A 17985-nucleotide genomic window follows, 5' to 3' on the forward strand; every position below is an offset into this window, starting at 1 on the left:
TCTATGCAATGGTTTGTTGTCGACACCTTCTTTCTAGATAATCATGTGATTCCTTTTGTGATCAACTGTTCTCGGCACCAAAATGTAACTCTTTTCCCCTTCACATCCCCAGCCGATGGAGTGTCGAAAACTAGGGATTGTGGGACCCTGCACAGACTTGGTTTCCTTACCTCAGGGAGGATAAACTTGCCTTAGAGGAGGTGCAGTGAAGGTTCACTAGACTGATTCCTGGGATGAGAGGATTGTCCTATGAGGAGAGATTGGGTAGAATGGTCCTATATTCTCTGACGTTCAGAAGAAGCAGCCGCTTGATCAGTACCCCATCCCACCAACCTAAACATTCACTCCCTCCACCACTGACGCACAGTGGCAGCAGTGTGTACCATCTACAAGATGCACTGCAGTAAACTCACCAAGATTTCTTCGACAGCACCTCGCAAACTCGTGACCTCTACCACCTAGAAGGACAAGGTCAGCAGATGCATGGAAACACCACCACCTGCAAGATCTCCCCAAGTCACACACCATCCTGACTTGGAGGTTGGGTCTCAGGGGTGAAAGATCGGGGTATGGGAACAGGTGCAAGGTGTGGTCACAGGGAGCAATCTGTGCCTGGGGTAGCAGGAGGGGTGGCGGTCTTGTCTCAAGCATATCCACCTCATCCTCATAGCAGGCAGAGCACTATCGACTGGAAAGGAGTGGGTGCTGCCACCCGCCATATTGGTGTCTGAGGAGGTCATGCAATGCCCATGAACTGTAGTTAAATTCATAGGCCAATGATTAATGGAAGGACCGTTCCACATTCTGCTTGGCAAATCAAAGTGCAGGAACATAAGCAGTTTATTCGACCTGAACCAAACTATTTTTTGATGTCCAGTAGGCTTTGATCATAGGGGCATTTCTGGACTGTGAAACAAGGTGGTGAGGCATTCTGTTGCCAGATTACGACCCTGCTCGATTTTCTGGTTGGAGGAGGGGGCATTGCTTCACCTTGTGGCCAGATGCCAAAGCCCCAAAATTCCCAGGAAACCCTGTGGGAAAGCAGCCCAGGCCTGGCCTCTCATCCCTTGATGAAGCCCATTGGAAATCACAAAGTGCTTGAAGTACCTGCCCTTGACCACCATCCCCCAATATCCCAGCTTCCCTTAAGAACTATCACCCAAACTCCAAGCAACTTTTCTCTCCAAGGTCCTTGAACACATTGTTGTCTCCCAAGTTTCACACAACTCCATCTTTTAATTCTCTAACCATGTGACTACCACTGGCACAGCGCAGAAACAGTCCTTTATCGTCACAAATGATATCCTGTGTGACTGTGACAAAGGTAAACTTACCATCCCCCTCATTCTTGACCTGCCTGCAGCTTTTGACACATGCGACCACACCATCGTCCTCCAATGCCTCTTCACTGTTGTCCATCTGGTTGGGACTGCTCTCACCTGGTTCCGTTCTTACCAGACTCGACCAAAGAATCACCTGCAATGATTTCTCTTCCTGCTCCTGCACTGTTACCTCTGGTGTCCCCCAAGGATCTATCCTTGGCCCTCTTCCTATTTCTCATCTACATGTTGCCCCTTGGGGATATCATTCGAAAACACAGGCTGGGATTTCATCCTGGTGACGGAGGTCCCGGCGGCAGGACAGAAGGCAGGAGGAGACCCCTGTTCTGGATCCCTGTTACAATTTCACAGTGGGCAGCCAATTAACTGCACGCTGTAGAGGACACCATCCCTTTCAGGGACTTGCTCCCATCTCCAGAGCTGCCGGCCAGTCGGTGGCCACAGCCGGCACTGCAGGAGCCCGACAGAGGGCAAGATGGCGGAGACCCCAGAGCCAGATAATTGGGATCAAGGTCGCCGGGGCCAGTCAGACAGGCCCTAGTGAGGAGGTGGGTCATGCAGCAGGGTTGGTCATCACCCCTGGGGAGCCCTCTGGGAGTTATGGATTGCCCCATGAGAGGGACACCCCAAGCCCGCTAGGAGGCCGCCAGGTCTCACCTGGCAGTGTCTCCACGTGGCGTGGACCCCTCTGACTACAGTAAAATCAGAACGAAGGCAGGTTAAGTGGCCAATTAATGGCCTAAGCTGGGAAGGCCACCGAGAAAGAGTGGCAGGGGGGCGAGGACAAAGTCAGGCACAAAAGCCATCACCATCCCTTTCCTTTTTGTGTGCCCCAACCCCCCGCCTCCATTCCTGTCTCCAAGGGTAGGATAAAATCCTGCCCATAATGTCAGTTTTCACATGTACGCTGACGACACCCAGCTCTACCTCACCACTACCTCTTTCAACCACTCTCTCTAAATTGTCAGACATCCAGTATTGAATGAGTAGAAATTTCCTTCAGTGAAATATTGAGAAGACTGAAGCCATTGTCTTTCCCCCCACTACAAGCTCCATTCTGTTCCAAGAAAGAACAAAGAACAAAGATAATTACAGCACAGGAACAGGCCCTTCGGCCCTCCAAGCCTGCGCCGATCCAGATCCTCTCTCTAAACATGTCGCCTATTTTCTAAGGTTCTGTATCTCTTTTCTTCCTGCCCATTCATGTATCTGTCTAGATACATCTTAAAAGACTCCATCGTGCCCGCATCTACCACCTCCGCTGGCAATGCGTTCCAGGTGCCCACCACCCTCTGCGTAAAGAACTTTCCACGCATATCCCCCCTAAACCTTTCCCCTTTCACTTTGAACTCGTGTCCTCTAGTAATTGAAACCCCCACTCTGGGAAAAAGCCTCTTGCTATCCACCCTGTCTATACCTCTCATGATTTTGTACACCTCAATCAGGTCCCCCCTCAACCTCCGTCTTTCTAATGAAAATAATCCTAATCTACTCAACCTCTCCTCATAGCTAGCGCCCTCCATACCAGGCAACATCCTGGTGAACCTCCTCTGCACCCTCTCCAAAGCATCCACATCCTTTTGATAATGTGGCGACCAGAACTGTACGCAGTATTCCAAATGTGGCCGAACCAAAGTCCTATACAACTGTAACATGACCTGCCAACTCTTGTACTCAATGCCCCGTCCGATGAAGGAAAGCATGCCGTATGCCTTCTTGACCACTCTATTTACCTGCGTTGCCACCTTCAGGGAACAGTGGACCTGAACACCCAAATCTCTCTGGACATCAATTTTCCCCAGGACTTTTCCATTTACTGTATAGTTCACTCTTGAATTGGATCTTCCAAAATGCATCACCTCGCATTTGCCCTGATTGAACTCCATCTGCCATTTCTCTGCCCAACTCTCCAATCTATCTATATTCTGCTGTATTCTCTGACAGTCCCCTTCACTATCTGCTACTCCACCAATCTTAGTGTCGTCTGCAAACTTGCTAATCAGTCCACCTATACTTTCCTCCAAATCATTAATGTATATCACAAACAACAGTGGTCCCAGCACGGATCCCTGTGGAACACCACTGGTCACACGTCTCCATTTTGAGAAACTCCCTTCTACTGCTACTCTCTGTCTCCTGTTGCCCAGCCAGTTCTTTATCCATCTCGCTAGTACACCTTGGACCCCAAGCGCCTTCACTTTCTCCATCAGCCTGCCATGGGGAACCTTATCAAACGCCTTACTGAAGTCCATGTATATGACATCGACAGCCCTTCCCTCATCAATCAACTTTGTCACTTCCTCAAAGAATTCTATTAAGTTGGTAAGACATGACCTTCCCTGCACAAAACCATGTTGCCTATCACTGATGAGCCCATTTTCTTCCAAATGGGAATAGATCCTATCCCTCAGTATCTTCTCCAGCAGCTTCCCTACCACTGACGTCAGGCTCACTGGTCTATAATTACCTGGATTATCCCTGCTACCCTTCTTAAACAAGGGGACAACATTAGCAATTCTCCAGTCCTCCGGGACCTCACCCGTGTTTAAGGATGCTGCAAAGATATCTGTTAAGGCCCCAGCTATTTCCTCTCTTGCTTCCCTCAGTAACCTGGGATAGATCCCATCCGGACCTGGGGACTTGTCCACCTTAATGCCCTTTAGAATACCCAACACTTCCTCCCTCCTTATGCCGACTTGACCTAGAGTAATCAAACATCTGTTCCTAACCTCAACATCCGTCATGTCCCTCTCCTCGGTGAATACCGATGCAAAGTACTCGTTTAGAATCTCACCCATTTTCTCTGAGTCCAAGCATAACATTCCTTCTTTGTCCTTCAGTGGGCCAATCCTTTCTCTAGTTACCCTCTTTCTCCTTATATATGAATAAAAGGCTTTGGGATTTTCCTTAACCCTGTTTGCTAAAGATATTTCATGACCCCTTTTAGCCCTCTTAATTCCTCGTTTCAGATTGGTCCTACATTCCCGATATTCTTTCAAAGCTTCGTCTTTCATCAGCCGCCTAGACCTTATGTATGCTTCCTTTTTCCTCTTAGCTAGTCTCACAATTTCACCTGTCATCCATGGTTCCCTAATCTTGCCATTTCTATCCCTCATTTTCACAGGAACATGTCTCTCCTGCACGCTAATCAACCTCTCTTTAAAAGCCTCCCACATATCACATGTGGATTTACCTTCAAACAGCTGCTCCCAATCTACATTTCCCAGCTCCTGCCGAATTTTGGTATAGTTGGCCTTCCCCCAATTTAGCACTCTTCCTTTGGGACCACTCTCGTCTTTGTCCATGAGTATTTTAAAGCTTACGGAATTGTGATCACTATTCCCAAAGTAGTCCCCTACTGAAACTTCAACAACCTGGCCGGGCTCATTCCCCAACACCAGATCCAGTATGGCCCCTTCCCGAGTTGGACTATTTACATACTGCTCCAGAAAACCCTCCTGGATGCTCCTTACAAATTCTGCTCCATCTGGACCTCTAACACTAAGCGAATCCCAGTCAATGTTGGGAAAATTAAAATCTCCTATCACCACCACCCTGTTGCTCCTACATCTTTCCATAATCTGTTTACATATTTGTACCTCTATCTCACGCTCGCTGTTGGGAGGCCTGTAGTGCAGCCCCAACATTGTTACCGCACCCTTCCTATTTCTGAGTTCTGTCCATATTGCCTCACTGCTCGAGTCCTCCATAGTGAACTCCTTCAGCACAGCTGTGATATCCTCTTTCACCAGTAATGCAACTCCTCCACCCCTTTTACCTCCCTCTCTATCCCGCCTGAAGCATCGATATCCTGGGATATTTAGTTGCCAATCATGCCCTTCCCTCAACCAAGTCTCAGTAATAGCAATAACATCATACTCCCAGGTACTAATCCAAGCCCTAAGTTCATCTGCCTTACCTACTACACTTCTTGCATTAAAACAAATGCACCTCAGACCACCAGTCCCTTTATATTCATCATCTGCTCCCTGCCTGCTCTTCCCCTTAGTCACACTGACTTCATTATCTAGTTCCTTACAGGCTTTTGTTACTACCTCCTTACTGTCAACTGACCTCAATTGGTTCCCATCCCCCTGCCACATTAGTTTAAACCCTCCCCAACAGCGTTAGCAAAAGCACCTCCAAGGACATTGGTTCCAGTCCGGCCCAGGTGTAGACCGTCCAATTTGTAATAGTCCCACCTCCCCCAGAACCGGTCCCAATGTCCCAAAAATCTGAACCCCTCCTTCCTGCACCATCTCTCAAGCCACGCATTCATCCTGACTATTCTTTCATTTTTACTCTGACTATCACGTGGCACTGGTAGTAATCCTGAGATTACTACCTTTGAGGTCCTACTTTTTAACTTGGCTCCTAACTCCCTAAACTCTGCTTGTAGGACCTCATCCCGTTTTTTACCTATATCATTAGTGCCTATGTGCACAATGACAACTGGCTGTTCACCCTCCCCCTTTAGAATGTTCTGCAGCCGATCTGAGACATCCCTGACCCGTGCACCTGGGAGGCAACATACCATTCGGGAGCCTCGTTTTCGACCACAGAACCGTCTATCTACTCCCCTTACAATCGAATCCCCTACGACTATAGCCCTTCCACTCTTTTTCCCGCCCTTCTGAACAGCAGAGCCAGCCACGGTGCCATGGACCTGGCTACTGCTGCCTTCCCCTGGTGAGCCATCTCCCTCAACAGTATCCAAAACGGTATACTTGTTTTGGAGGGAGATGACCGCAGGGGACTCCTGCGCTGCCTTCCTGCTCTTTCTCTGCCTTTGGGTCACCCATTCCCTTTCTCCCTCAGCAATCCTAATCTGCGGTGTGACCAATTCACTAAACGTGCTATCCACGACCTCCTCAGCATCGCGCATGCTCCAAAGTGAGTCCATCCGCAGCTCGAGAGCCGTCATGCGGTCTAACAAGAGCTGCAGTTGGACACACTTCCTGCACGTGAAGGAGTCAGGGACATCAGCCATGTCCCTGAGCTCCCACATTGAGCAAGAGGAGCATGACACGGGTCTGAGATCTCCTGCCATTTTTAATCTTCAGCTTAACTTAGTTAAATGAAAAAGGAACGAAAAGTTTTTACCAATCACAATAAAACCAGAGAAATCGAAAAAGCCTTACCTTATAAACACCCCACCGAGTCCTTTTTTTTTTGGTTAGAGGAGGAGGGCGGGTGGGAGACACGACAAGTGTGGTGTCTCGGGTTCAGAAACCGCCCAAATATATAGTGTTTTACTTACCCAGCAGCCCCCTGGCCTCCGCCGAAAAACAAAAGGAAATTAAATTTACTTTCAAACCGACCTTCCCAGCTGCTCACTCGCTCACACACTGCTCCCGAAAAAGCTGCTGCAATGAAAGGAAAGTTATTTTAAACCGCCCAAATATATAGTGTTTTACTTACCCAGCAGCCCCCTGGCCTCCGCCGAAAAACAAAAGGAAATTAAATTTACTTTCAAACCGACCTTCCCAGCTGCTCACTCGCTCACACACTGCTCCCGAAAAAGCTGCTGCAATGAAAACTCACCACTGACTCCAACCCTCTCCCCAGCAACTGTCTGAGGATAAACCAGACTGTTTGCAGCTTTGGCCTCCTGTTACCCTGAGCTGAGCCCAAACCCATATCCTCTCCAGCACCAAGATCGCCTCTTCCCTTCATAGCATTGACCATCTCCCCGCTGCCTCGGCCCATCTGCTGCTGAAATCCTCATCCATGCTTTTGTTACTTGCAGACTTGACTATTCCAAAGCTCTCCTGGCCTGACTCCCATCATGCACCCTTTTCAAACTTAAACTCAGCCAAATCTCGGCTGCCCTTATTCTTACTTGCACCAAGTCCCATTCACCCATCTCTCCTGTGCTCATTGATCTACATTGACTTCCTATCTGGCAACGCCTTGATTGTAAAATTCCTCAGCTTCAAATCTCTCCATGGCCTTGCTCCTCTCTATTTCTGTCACCACCTTTAGCCCTACAACCCTCCGAGATCTCTTCCAATACTGGCCTCTTGCAATTTTCATTGCTCCACAATTGGCGGCATGCCTTCAGCTGTGGAATTTCCTCTCTAAACCTCTCCACATCTCTCCCACACATCTCCTCCGTTAAGACGTTCCTTAAGATCGACCTCTTTGACCAAACCTTATGGTCACTTGTCCTAACATCGCCTTTTGCGGTTTGATGTCAAATTATGTTTAATAATCGCTCTTGTGAACCTTCTTGGGATATTTTACTGCATTAAATTACATTACATTGAGCATAAAAATCAACTGACACTCCCAGTGCAGTACTGAGGGAGTGTTGCACTGCCGGAGGTGCTGTCTTTCATATGAGACATTAAACTGAGGCCCTGCCTGCTCTCTCAAGTGGAAGTAAAACATTCCATGGCACTATTTCAAAGAAGAGCAGGGGAGTTCTCCCCGGTGTCCTGGTCAATATTTATCCCTCAATCAATATCACAAAACATCCAGCCATTATCATATTGCTGTTTGTGGGAGCTTGCTGTGCGCAATTTGGCTGCTGCGTTTTCTACATTACAACATTTCAAAAGTACTTAATTGGCTGTAAAGCACTTTGAGACGTCCAGTGGTCATGAAGAGCACTACATACATGCAAGTCTTTCTTTTTTGTTAAAGTTGCTATATAAATGCTGGTTGTTGTTACAAATAGATTAACCATCTGTTAAAGTAAAGGACAGAGGAGATTGATAGGAAGGCACTCAAGGGCTGATATTCCAACGAGAGTGGCCTGTCGCAATCCTCCCTGTCCTGTTGCAAAATCCCAATCATGCTGCTCATAACTTTATATCCATGGATGGCAGCAGCAAGACCCAGGAGAAACAGCATCCAGAGAGTTGAGTGTCATTTCCAGATCACTTGTCTGTCTTACCCTGTCACTTCCTGTTTTCAGTCATTCACATTACCGCAGTTGGATGAACAGCTGCTTTTTTTTTGAAAAACTGGGAGGAGGTGTGAAAGCAATGAGTTGTCAAACAAAATTAACTTCAGACTGGAGATTATATCAGGAATGCCAGGGAGGGATGAGAGCTTTTTGAAAGCTAAACACCAGTGAATTATGTTGATTGTATTTTTCATCAACTACAGGTCCTCAGGGTCTTGTTTTTGTACGGTGTTGGATGAGACGTTAAACCAAGGCCCGGCCTGTACTCTCAAATGAACGTAAAAGATCCCACAGTCACTACTTCGAAGAAGAGTTGGGGAGTTCGCCCCAGTGTCCTGAACAAATATTTATCCCTCAACCAATATTACTTAAAAAAAATTATCTGATCATTTATCTCATTTCTATATGTGGGATCTTGCTGTGCACACGGTGGCTGTTACTTGGATTTCAAAATTGTGGAGCACTTTGGGACGTCCTTAGGTAATATGTAAATGCAAGTTCTTCCATATATATCCACACAACAAAAGTGATTGACACTAGCACTATATCATAAAATACTCACTAATTATCAATAGCATTGCTAACTACTGAATCACAGAATAATACAGTGCATTAGAGGCCCTTCGGCCCATCGAGTCTGCACCGATGCATTAAAGACACCTGACCTGTCTACCTAATCCCATTTGCCAGCATTTGGCCCTTAGCCTTGAATGTTATGTCGTGCCAAGTGCTCATCCAGGTACTTTTTAAAGGATGTGAGGCAACCCGCCTCTACCACCCTCCCAGGCAGGGCATTCCAGACCGTCACCACCCTCACCAATGGGTAAAAACGTTCTTCCTCAAATCCCCCTTAAATCTCCTGCCCCTCACCTTAAACTTGTGACCCCTCGTAACTGAACCTTCAACTAAGGGGAACAGCTGCTCCCTATCCACCCTGTCCATTCCCCTCATAATCTTGTACACCTCGATCAGGTCACCCCTCAGTCTTCTCTGCTCCAGCGAAAACAACCCAAGCCTATCCAACCTCTCTTCATAGCTTAAATGTCCCATCCCCGGCAACATCTTGGTGAATCGCCTCTGCACCCCCTCCAATGCAATCACATCCTTCCTATAATGTGGTGACCAGAATTGCACACAGTACTCCAGCTGTGGCCTTACCAAAGTTCTGTACAACTCCAACATGACCTCCCTGCTTTTGTAATCTATGCCTCGATTGATAAAGGCAAGTGTCCCATATGCCTTTTTCACCACCCTATTAACCTGCCCTTCTGCCTTCAGAGATCTATAGACAAACATGTCAGGGTCCCTTTGTTCCTCGGAACTTCCCAGTGTCAGGCCATTCATTGAATACTTCTGTGTCACATTACTCCTCCCAAAGTGTATCAACTCACACTTTTCAGCGTTAAATTCCATCTGCTGCTTTTCTGCCCATTTGACCATCCCGTCTATATCTTCCTGTAACCTAAGACATTCCACCTCACTGTTAACCACTCGGCAAATCTTTGTGTCATCCGCGAACTTACTGGCCTTCCGACAGTGCAGCAATCTCTCAGTACTATGCTGGAGTGTCAGTCTTGACCCACAAGGAAACATGCAAGGAACCCAGCAATGATTTCCATCCTCCAAGGCTTGGCATCTTCTCAGTACTTTCCTGCAGCAACACAGCTGAGATCAAGAACTCAGCACAGCATGCAATCGAGCTGCTATCTCACAATCTGGGCAGCAGCACTGTATTGAAGAACAGTTGTCCTCTTTATTATAATAGCCAAATGCACCAAGTCTGGCAATGTAACAGTGGATGACAATGTGCATAGAATGCCAGTAACCAAACTTACTGGGCACGGAATAACTCAGTGCATCCAAATCTTCACCATATCACAAAAAGGATATTGGGGTCCTGGAGAAGGTGCAAAAAGGTTTCACAGGTATGGTACCAGAATTGAAAGGTTATAACTATCAGGGAAGACTGAACAGGCTGAGACTCTTTTCTCTAGAAAAGAGAAGACTGAGGGGTGACCTGATCTTTAAGATTATGAAGAGATTTGACAGGATAGACATGGAGAAGATGTTTCCACTTGTGGGGGAGACCTGATCTAAAGGACTTCAATATAAGACGGTTGCTAATAAATCCTATTGGGAATTCAGGAGAAACTTCTTGACCCAGAGCAGAGTGAGAATGTAGAACTTGCTATCACAGGAAGTGGTTGAGATGAATAGAGGTATTTAAGGGTAAGCCAGATAAACAAATGAGAGAGAAAGAAATGGAAGGGTATATTGATGGGGTGAGAGGTGGGAGGAGGCTCATGTGGGGTATATACACTGGCATAGACCATTTGGGCCGAATGGCCTGTTTCTGTGCTGTACTTTCTGCATAATTCTATGTAAAACATCGCATTATGATGCTAGGCCAGTTCTTTTTGGTGCAGATGCACAGAGCACCCTGTAGAGCAGTGATTCCATCAGGGCTGCTCCACCATTCCATTCCTGGCCTCACTTTGAATGTGGGCCATGGAGACCAGAAAGTTCATGCTTAAAGTGCCATCCAGTGCCAATCTCAGCCAGTGGTACTATAATTCCCATCTTCACCTTGGGCTAGGGAGCTGAGAATTATGCTGGCATTTCCCTATTCCCATCCATTATCATGCTGGCAAGTGCATATGAGCAGGCATCGGCTGACGACTGCAGGGGGATGGGGGTGGTGGTCAGGTTTGGATGTGCTGCCCTCCACAGACAGATACACTGGTGATGGAGAAAAGCTGTGCAGACGGGAGGCAAGAGAACATGGAACTTGAGTCAGCACCTTCCACAGTAGCTGAAAAACTAGCCATGAGGAAATTGTGTCGGCCACCGTAACACTCAATTATTGATAGAAAATTTGATTACAAATAAAGATTAACAAGACAAAAAAAAAATCAGCAAGCACAGCATAAGGAGTGATCTTTGAGCGATGATGCAACAATGTTGTTCGAGATGGTCGAGCCACCTGACTCTCCTCATAAAATATCACTCAAGGGGTTGGTGGACTATCTATTTTTTAATAGTGCCTCAGGCGAAAGGTACTATTGTGCACTAATGGTCTCATAATCTGGAAGAAATTATTCCTCGTCTGATGTCTAGCTTTTTTATTATTTAACTTTATCTTCCAACTTTTCTTGTGAAGCTTCCAACTGCGGTGTGTCTCGGGCTACCTTAAAGATTCTGTGTAAATGTTCGTTACTGTTGTTGTGAATGTACATTAACTAATTGTTACAGCACCATTGCAGCATACAAAGTAACAGCAGAGAAACAGGTCATTTGACAGATATGTAGAGCGGTTCCAAACTTGCCCCATGCTCTCCCTGGGTGCAATGTCTCTTGCTCAATGTCAAATGCTGTTGTTCCCCTTAAAAGATACAATGATCCTACAGGCCTCCTACAGGCTGGGACTAACCTCTGCTTTGCCGTCCTGAGGGGTGGAACTTAGTGAAGAAAACTAAAAATGGTAGCACCTGACAATCCGCTATCTATAAAGAAATAACTTTCATTTATATAGCACCTTTCACAACCTCAAGATGTCTCAAAGCACTTTACAACCAATGAGATACTTTTGAAGTGTAATCACTGTACACTGTAGGAAATGCAGCAGCCAATTTTGCACACAGCAAGCTCCCACAAACAACAATGTGATAATGACAAGATCATCTGTTTTTTTTAATTGATATTACTTGAGAGATAAATATTGGCCCAGGACACCAGGGAGAACTCCACTGCTCTTTTTGAAAAGAGTGCCCGGGGGATCTTTTATTTCTACCTCAGAGGGCAGACAGCCTTGGTTTAAAGTCTCATGCTAAAGACGGCACCTCTGACAGTGCAGCACTCCTTCAGTACTGCATTGGGAGAGTCAGCAAGGATCAGTAAGGAAAGGCATATAACATTTCTTTCAACAGACCCACTGCATAGCAACTGGTATGAATGCGGGCCAATGTTTAGATAAGTGAATTTTCATTTATTGATCGCAATCTAACAGTCTGTTATCCTTTCACACTCTGAAGAATCTGAGTTTTTTTTTCTTTCATGGGATGTGGGTGTCGCTGGCAAGGCCAGTGTTTGTTGCCCATCCCTAATTGCCCTTGACAACTGAGTGGCTTGCTAGGCTATTTCAGAGGGCAGTTAAGAGTCAATCACATTGCTGTGGGTCTGGAGTCACATGTAGGCCAGACCAGGTAAGGACAGCAGATTTCCTTCCCTAAAGGACGTTAGTGAACCAGATGGGTTTTTACGACAATCAATGATAATTTTATGGTACCATTACTGAGACTAGTTTTCAATTCTAGATTTTTATTAATCAATTGAATTTAAATTCCACCAGCTTTCATGGTAGGATTTGAACCCATGTCCCCAGGACAGTAGCCTGGGCCTATAGATTAGTAGCCCAGTGACATTACCGCTATGCCACTGTCACCAACCACCACCACCCCCCCTCCCCACAAGGGCATGTAGGAGGTGCCATTGCCTGTGTTGGATAGGTTACAATGGAACCATAATCGGCCATCTCGCTCTCCACAGAAGATATCAGGTAACTGGGTATCATTAACCATACCCACTTGAAGTAGGCTGAGATAAATGCACTGAAATGTTGTTACTGAGCAGATGATGAAGAGTTGACTCAAGTCACCTAGCGTGTTGAGTGAATGGTTCGGCCATATAGTTCTCAGTGACTCTGCTTTCAAATAGTCATTTTCCAAAACTGTACCTGAACTAATAATCATTTCTTCAATCTCTTTGACAGTGGACTGAGAGACCATATACAAATCACTATGTTACTATATTTCTACCCTCCCCAGAATTCCACATTCCTCCATCTCTGGCCTCTTTCACAGCCCCAACTCCCTTTGTTCCACCACTGGTGATGTGTCTTCAGCTATCAAGGCCCTAAGCCCTGGAATTACTTCCCTAAACCTTCTCCACCTCTCTCTCCTCCTTTAAGACGCTATGTAAAAGCTACCTCTTCGACCAACCAAATCAGGCATGATGCAAAGTTGGCCACCGATTCGCCATGACTCTGTTTCACATAACAGGTGAAGACCATATCAACCCCAGAGACCTGAAATGCCTTCTGCAGGAGAACAGTCACCAAAAAGACTGCAGAGGTTGAAGGATGAAAGCCACCACCACCGTCTAAGGAGGGGCATAGTTCACTGGTTAGGCCTAAGCTAGAGTATTGTGTTCACTTCTGAGCACCGCGCTTGAGGAAGGGTGTCAAGTCCTCGGAGAGGTTGCAGAGGAGATTTGCTAGAATGGTAGCAGGGATGAGGGTGGTTAGGTGGTGGTACTGGGGACATTGGGGTTGTTCTCCTTAGAGCAGAGAAGGTTAAGAGGAGATTTAATAGAGATTCCTAGATTGCAACGGTGACTAAACTTCAAAAGCATTTAATTGGCTGTAAAGCGTTTTGGGACATCCTTAAGATCTTAGAGTCATACAGCACAGAAGGAGGTCATTTGGCCCATCTAGCCTGTTCCAGTTCTGCGAAAGAGCAATCCGGTTAGTCTCACTCTCACTTTTCTTTTCCCATATTCCCCTGCAAATTTCTCCTTTTTAGTTATACACCCTTTTGAATTGGCCATGATATAAATACAAGTTTTTCTTTCTATGCTCATGTTCCTGAAGGGTTCTGATACAGCGCGTAGGGAGATTGCCACTGACAGGGGGATTGATGACCAGAGAACACTGATGGAAGATAATAAACAAATAAGGCCACGGGGAGATGAGGAGAGTTTTTTTATGTGGCGTTATGGTCTGGAATACACTGGACGTAGATTAAATAATAACTTTCAAAAGGGAATTGGATATACGTAAAAAGGAGAAATTTGCCAGGCTACGGGGAAAAAGCAGGGGAGAGAGGGACTAATTGGACAGATCTTTCAGAGAACCAGCACAGATGTGATGGGCCAAATGGCCTTCTTCTCTGCTGTATCATCCTATATCATGTCCCATTTTGATCAGCTTAGCCAGATATTCAACAATGTAATGCGCAGTGGGACCCGTATAACTCCCAAGTTAACAGCAGCAGCTGCCTTACTGTCCTGCAAAATTATCTCGGTCCCTGCTCATGCAGCAGCCTGAATTCTATCCTTTCAACACCTGGTCAATTCCGAGGGAGGCCCACTGATGTTACAGAAAAAGCCAGAAAGGAATGTCAGATGGAATGTGAAATCTGTGTACTTTTCACCTTTTTGCCATCTTAGTAAACTTTTCAGTGATATTTAATAAATAAATGATGGTTTGACGTTTACACATCACCCCTGTGCTCACTGACCCACACTGGCTCCCAGTCTGGCAATGCCTCGATTTTTAAAATCCTTATCCTTTGTTTTCAAATCCCTCTGTGGCCTCGCCCCCTCCCTATCTCCTCCATTCCTACAGCACCCCAAGATCGCTGCCCTCCTCCAATTCTGGCCACTGACCAGAATTTCATCGCTCCACCACTTTCTGCCTAGGCCCAAAGCTTTGCAGTTACCTCCCTAAATCTCTCTGCCTTTCTCTGCTGTTTTAAGGCACAGCTTAAAGCTACTTCTTTGATCAGGTGTTTGGTCACCTGTCCTAATATCTCTTTATTTGGCTCTGTGTCAAATTTTGTCAGATTCTGCTCCTCTGAAGCCCTTTGGGACCTTTTAAACTGCATTAAAGCGGCTTTATAAATGCAATGTTGTTGTTGTAGTAAAGCACTTTGGGACATCCGGCAATCGTGAAAGGCGCTATATAAATGCAAGTTCTTTCTTTCTAATACAGGGAAGCTTTAGAGCAGCTGATTGATCGCAGGAGGTCACTGAGTTCAGAGTTGGCTTTGTGCTGTGGGATGCTGGCAGAATCTGCTCTGGAATCGGGGGGCTGGGCTTGGAACAGCTGAACCTAGAGGCGGACAGCTGCATTCCATTCAACCCAGCAGATGTGGCTCCAGATATCGGCTCTGCTTTTTATGGTTCATGAAACCTTGCCGTAACTGATCCTTATCCGTAGTGGGATGGTTTGTTTTTACTGCAGGAAGTGTTTTTTTTATGTATGTTAAAGTGAGGGGGGCTGTAATTGGAGCAGCCCCTCATCCTTCCCCTCTCGCCAATCCCTGGTCCCCCTCCTCCCCTCCCCCTTTATGCTACCTCTCCCCTCCACCCCTCCTCCTCCTCCTCACTCTCCCCCATTCACCTCCCCATCTCCACCCACATCACCATCACCCTTCTCCTGCACCCTCCCCACCCCCCTCCACAACCCCTCCCACCCCCTCCAGGTACAAAATGACATGAATGAAAAGAGAACCCAGATAAATGTTTGGTTATTAAAGTTCATCATGGGTTATTGAAGGAAGCAAAGATCAGTTTCCAACAGTAACAACGATTAAAGAAATTGGTATTTAACGACTAAAACAAACCATTTATTCTCTTTCTGATTTGCAGTGACATTGGACGTGCTTTTAGAGTCATAGAGAGATACAGCACTGAAACAGGCCCTTCGGCCCACCGAGTCTGTGCTGACCATCAACCACCCATTTATACCAATCCTACATTAATCCCATATTCCCTTCCCTCAATTCTGCTGCCACTTACCTACACTAGGGGCAATTTACAATGGCCAATTTACCTATCAACCTGCAAGTCTTTGGCTGTGGGAGGAAACCGGAGCACCTGGTGGAAACCCACGTTGTCACAGGGAGAACTTGCAAACTCCGCACAGGTAGTACCCAGAACCAAACCCAGGTCGCTGGAGTTGTGAGGCTGCGGTGCTAGCCACTGTGCCGCCCTAAATTTTACCTACTCTCCCACCTCATCTTGCCTGATGGAAAGCAGACTGGTGGGGGTTTTCAGGGGTAGGGCAGTAATAGAGCAGGAGAGGAGAGGATCTACCCAATCCTTTTCTGCTCCGATCTGACAGACTGCAATTTTAAATTGTAAGCCTCACCCTAAACCGGTGAAGTCCTCTTTAAATATGCAGATTGGGCTCTGATGATGTCATCTGGAGACCAAAGTAGGTGTGGGTGCAGTGATGGCTTCCCCATCGAGCAAAATCTTTGGGAGCTGTATTGTGTAGCAGAAGAGAGTCCAGCATGTTAAGGTTTTTGTAATAAAATGCTGGAAATACTCAGCAGGTCAGGCAGCAACTGTGGAGAGAGAAGCAGGGTTAACGTTTCAGGTCAGTGATCCTTCATTAGAACTGGCAAAAGTTAGAGATGTCACAGCTTTGAAGCAAGTGAAAGGGGGGGGAGGGTAGAAAAAGAACAAAAAGGAAGATCTGTGATTAGAAGGCAGGGGAGATTAAATGACAAAAGGGTTCATGGTGCAAGGCCAAAGGGAGTGGTAATGGGACAAGTAAAGAAACAAAAGATGTGTCTGGAAGAGGGGCGAATGGCAGGATCATGAACAGCTGCCGTCCGGGAGCAAAGAAAATAGGAGAGAAAAATGAAACAAAATAGGGTCAGGGATTACGATCTAAAATTGTTGAACTCAATGTTGAGTTCAGAAGGCTCTCAAGTGCCCAGTCAAGTTAATCAACACAGACAAACACTTTTAAGTCTTGACATGTTCTTGGTCAGGCCAAGTCCATAACGTTTTTGTAATTTTGCTCATGCCTCCTTCTAGGCTGGGAAGGGTAGGAGTTCTCCTCTTTGGCCTGCTACAAGGAAACCTTGGAATGCTCTAGCTCTGGGCTTTCCTCCCTCAACCCCACTGAACCCCACTCAACCCCCCAGCACTCTCCCCTCATCATTTAACTGACTGCCGGGGACAGATTTCATGGATCTCGGGCTGCAGCCTCCTGCCTCCTGAACTCATCAAGGTACATAGTGACAGTGTTCTAATAATAGATTTAGTAAAATAGGAACACCAGACGACCATTCAGCCCTTTGAGTCTGTTCTGCCATTCAGTTAGATCATGGCTGCTAGGTATCTTAATCCTTATTCCATAACCCTTATTACTCATGTTTCGATGTCCTCACCAACGAGGAAAACATGACCGTCTCTAAACCACCAGTCTCATAACATGGAAACTGAAATAGAGCAGCAAATAGAGATATAAGGTGCGAATAAGACTGAGGTATTAGGGGTTTAAGGACTATTGGCCTACAGGCCTCAGCTTGGACCATGCCACTCTCTTTATTGGTGACTTCCATTGTTAATGAAGTATAACAGTTACAGTTTCTCCAACAAGGTGTTAAGAGTATAGTCTATATTCAGGAACAACTTACAGAAACCAGTGAATCACCTCAAAATAGTCAGCATAGTCAAATCACTTTAAAGTCTTGACACGTTCTTGGTCTGGCCAAGTTCATTAAGTAATGGCTTTATTACACAACACACAATCTGTGTTTGACAGGCATTGGCAGCCATTGTGTTGGCTGTGTCTCAGTGGGTAGCACTTCCTTGCCTCTGAACAGGAAGGTTGGGACTTCAAGACCCTCCCCAGAAATTTGAGTATAAAAATCTAGGCTGGTGCTCCAGTGTGGTACTGAAGGAATGCTGCACTGTCATAGGTGCTGTCTTTAGGACGAGATGTTAAACTGAGGCCCCATCTGCTCTCCCAGGTGGATGTAAAAGATCCCTTGGCACTATTTCAAAGAAAAGCAGGGCAGTTATCCCCAGCGTCTTGCCCAATATTTATCCCTGATCCAACATTACAAACAAAACATTATCACATTGCTTGTTTGTAGGAGTTTGCTGGATGCAAATTGGCTTCACAGCAGGGACTGCATTTCCAAAGTACTTTAT

The sequence above is a fragment of the Heterodontus francisci genome, chromosome 14 (assembly GCF_036365525.1).
Source record: "Heterodontus francisci isolate sHetFra1 chromosome 14, sHetFra1.hap1, whole genome shotgun sequence".
Taxonomy (NCBI): domain Eukaryota; kingdom Metazoa; phylum Chordata; class Chondrichthyes; order Heterodontiformes; family Heterodontidae; genus Heterodontus; species Heterodontus francisci.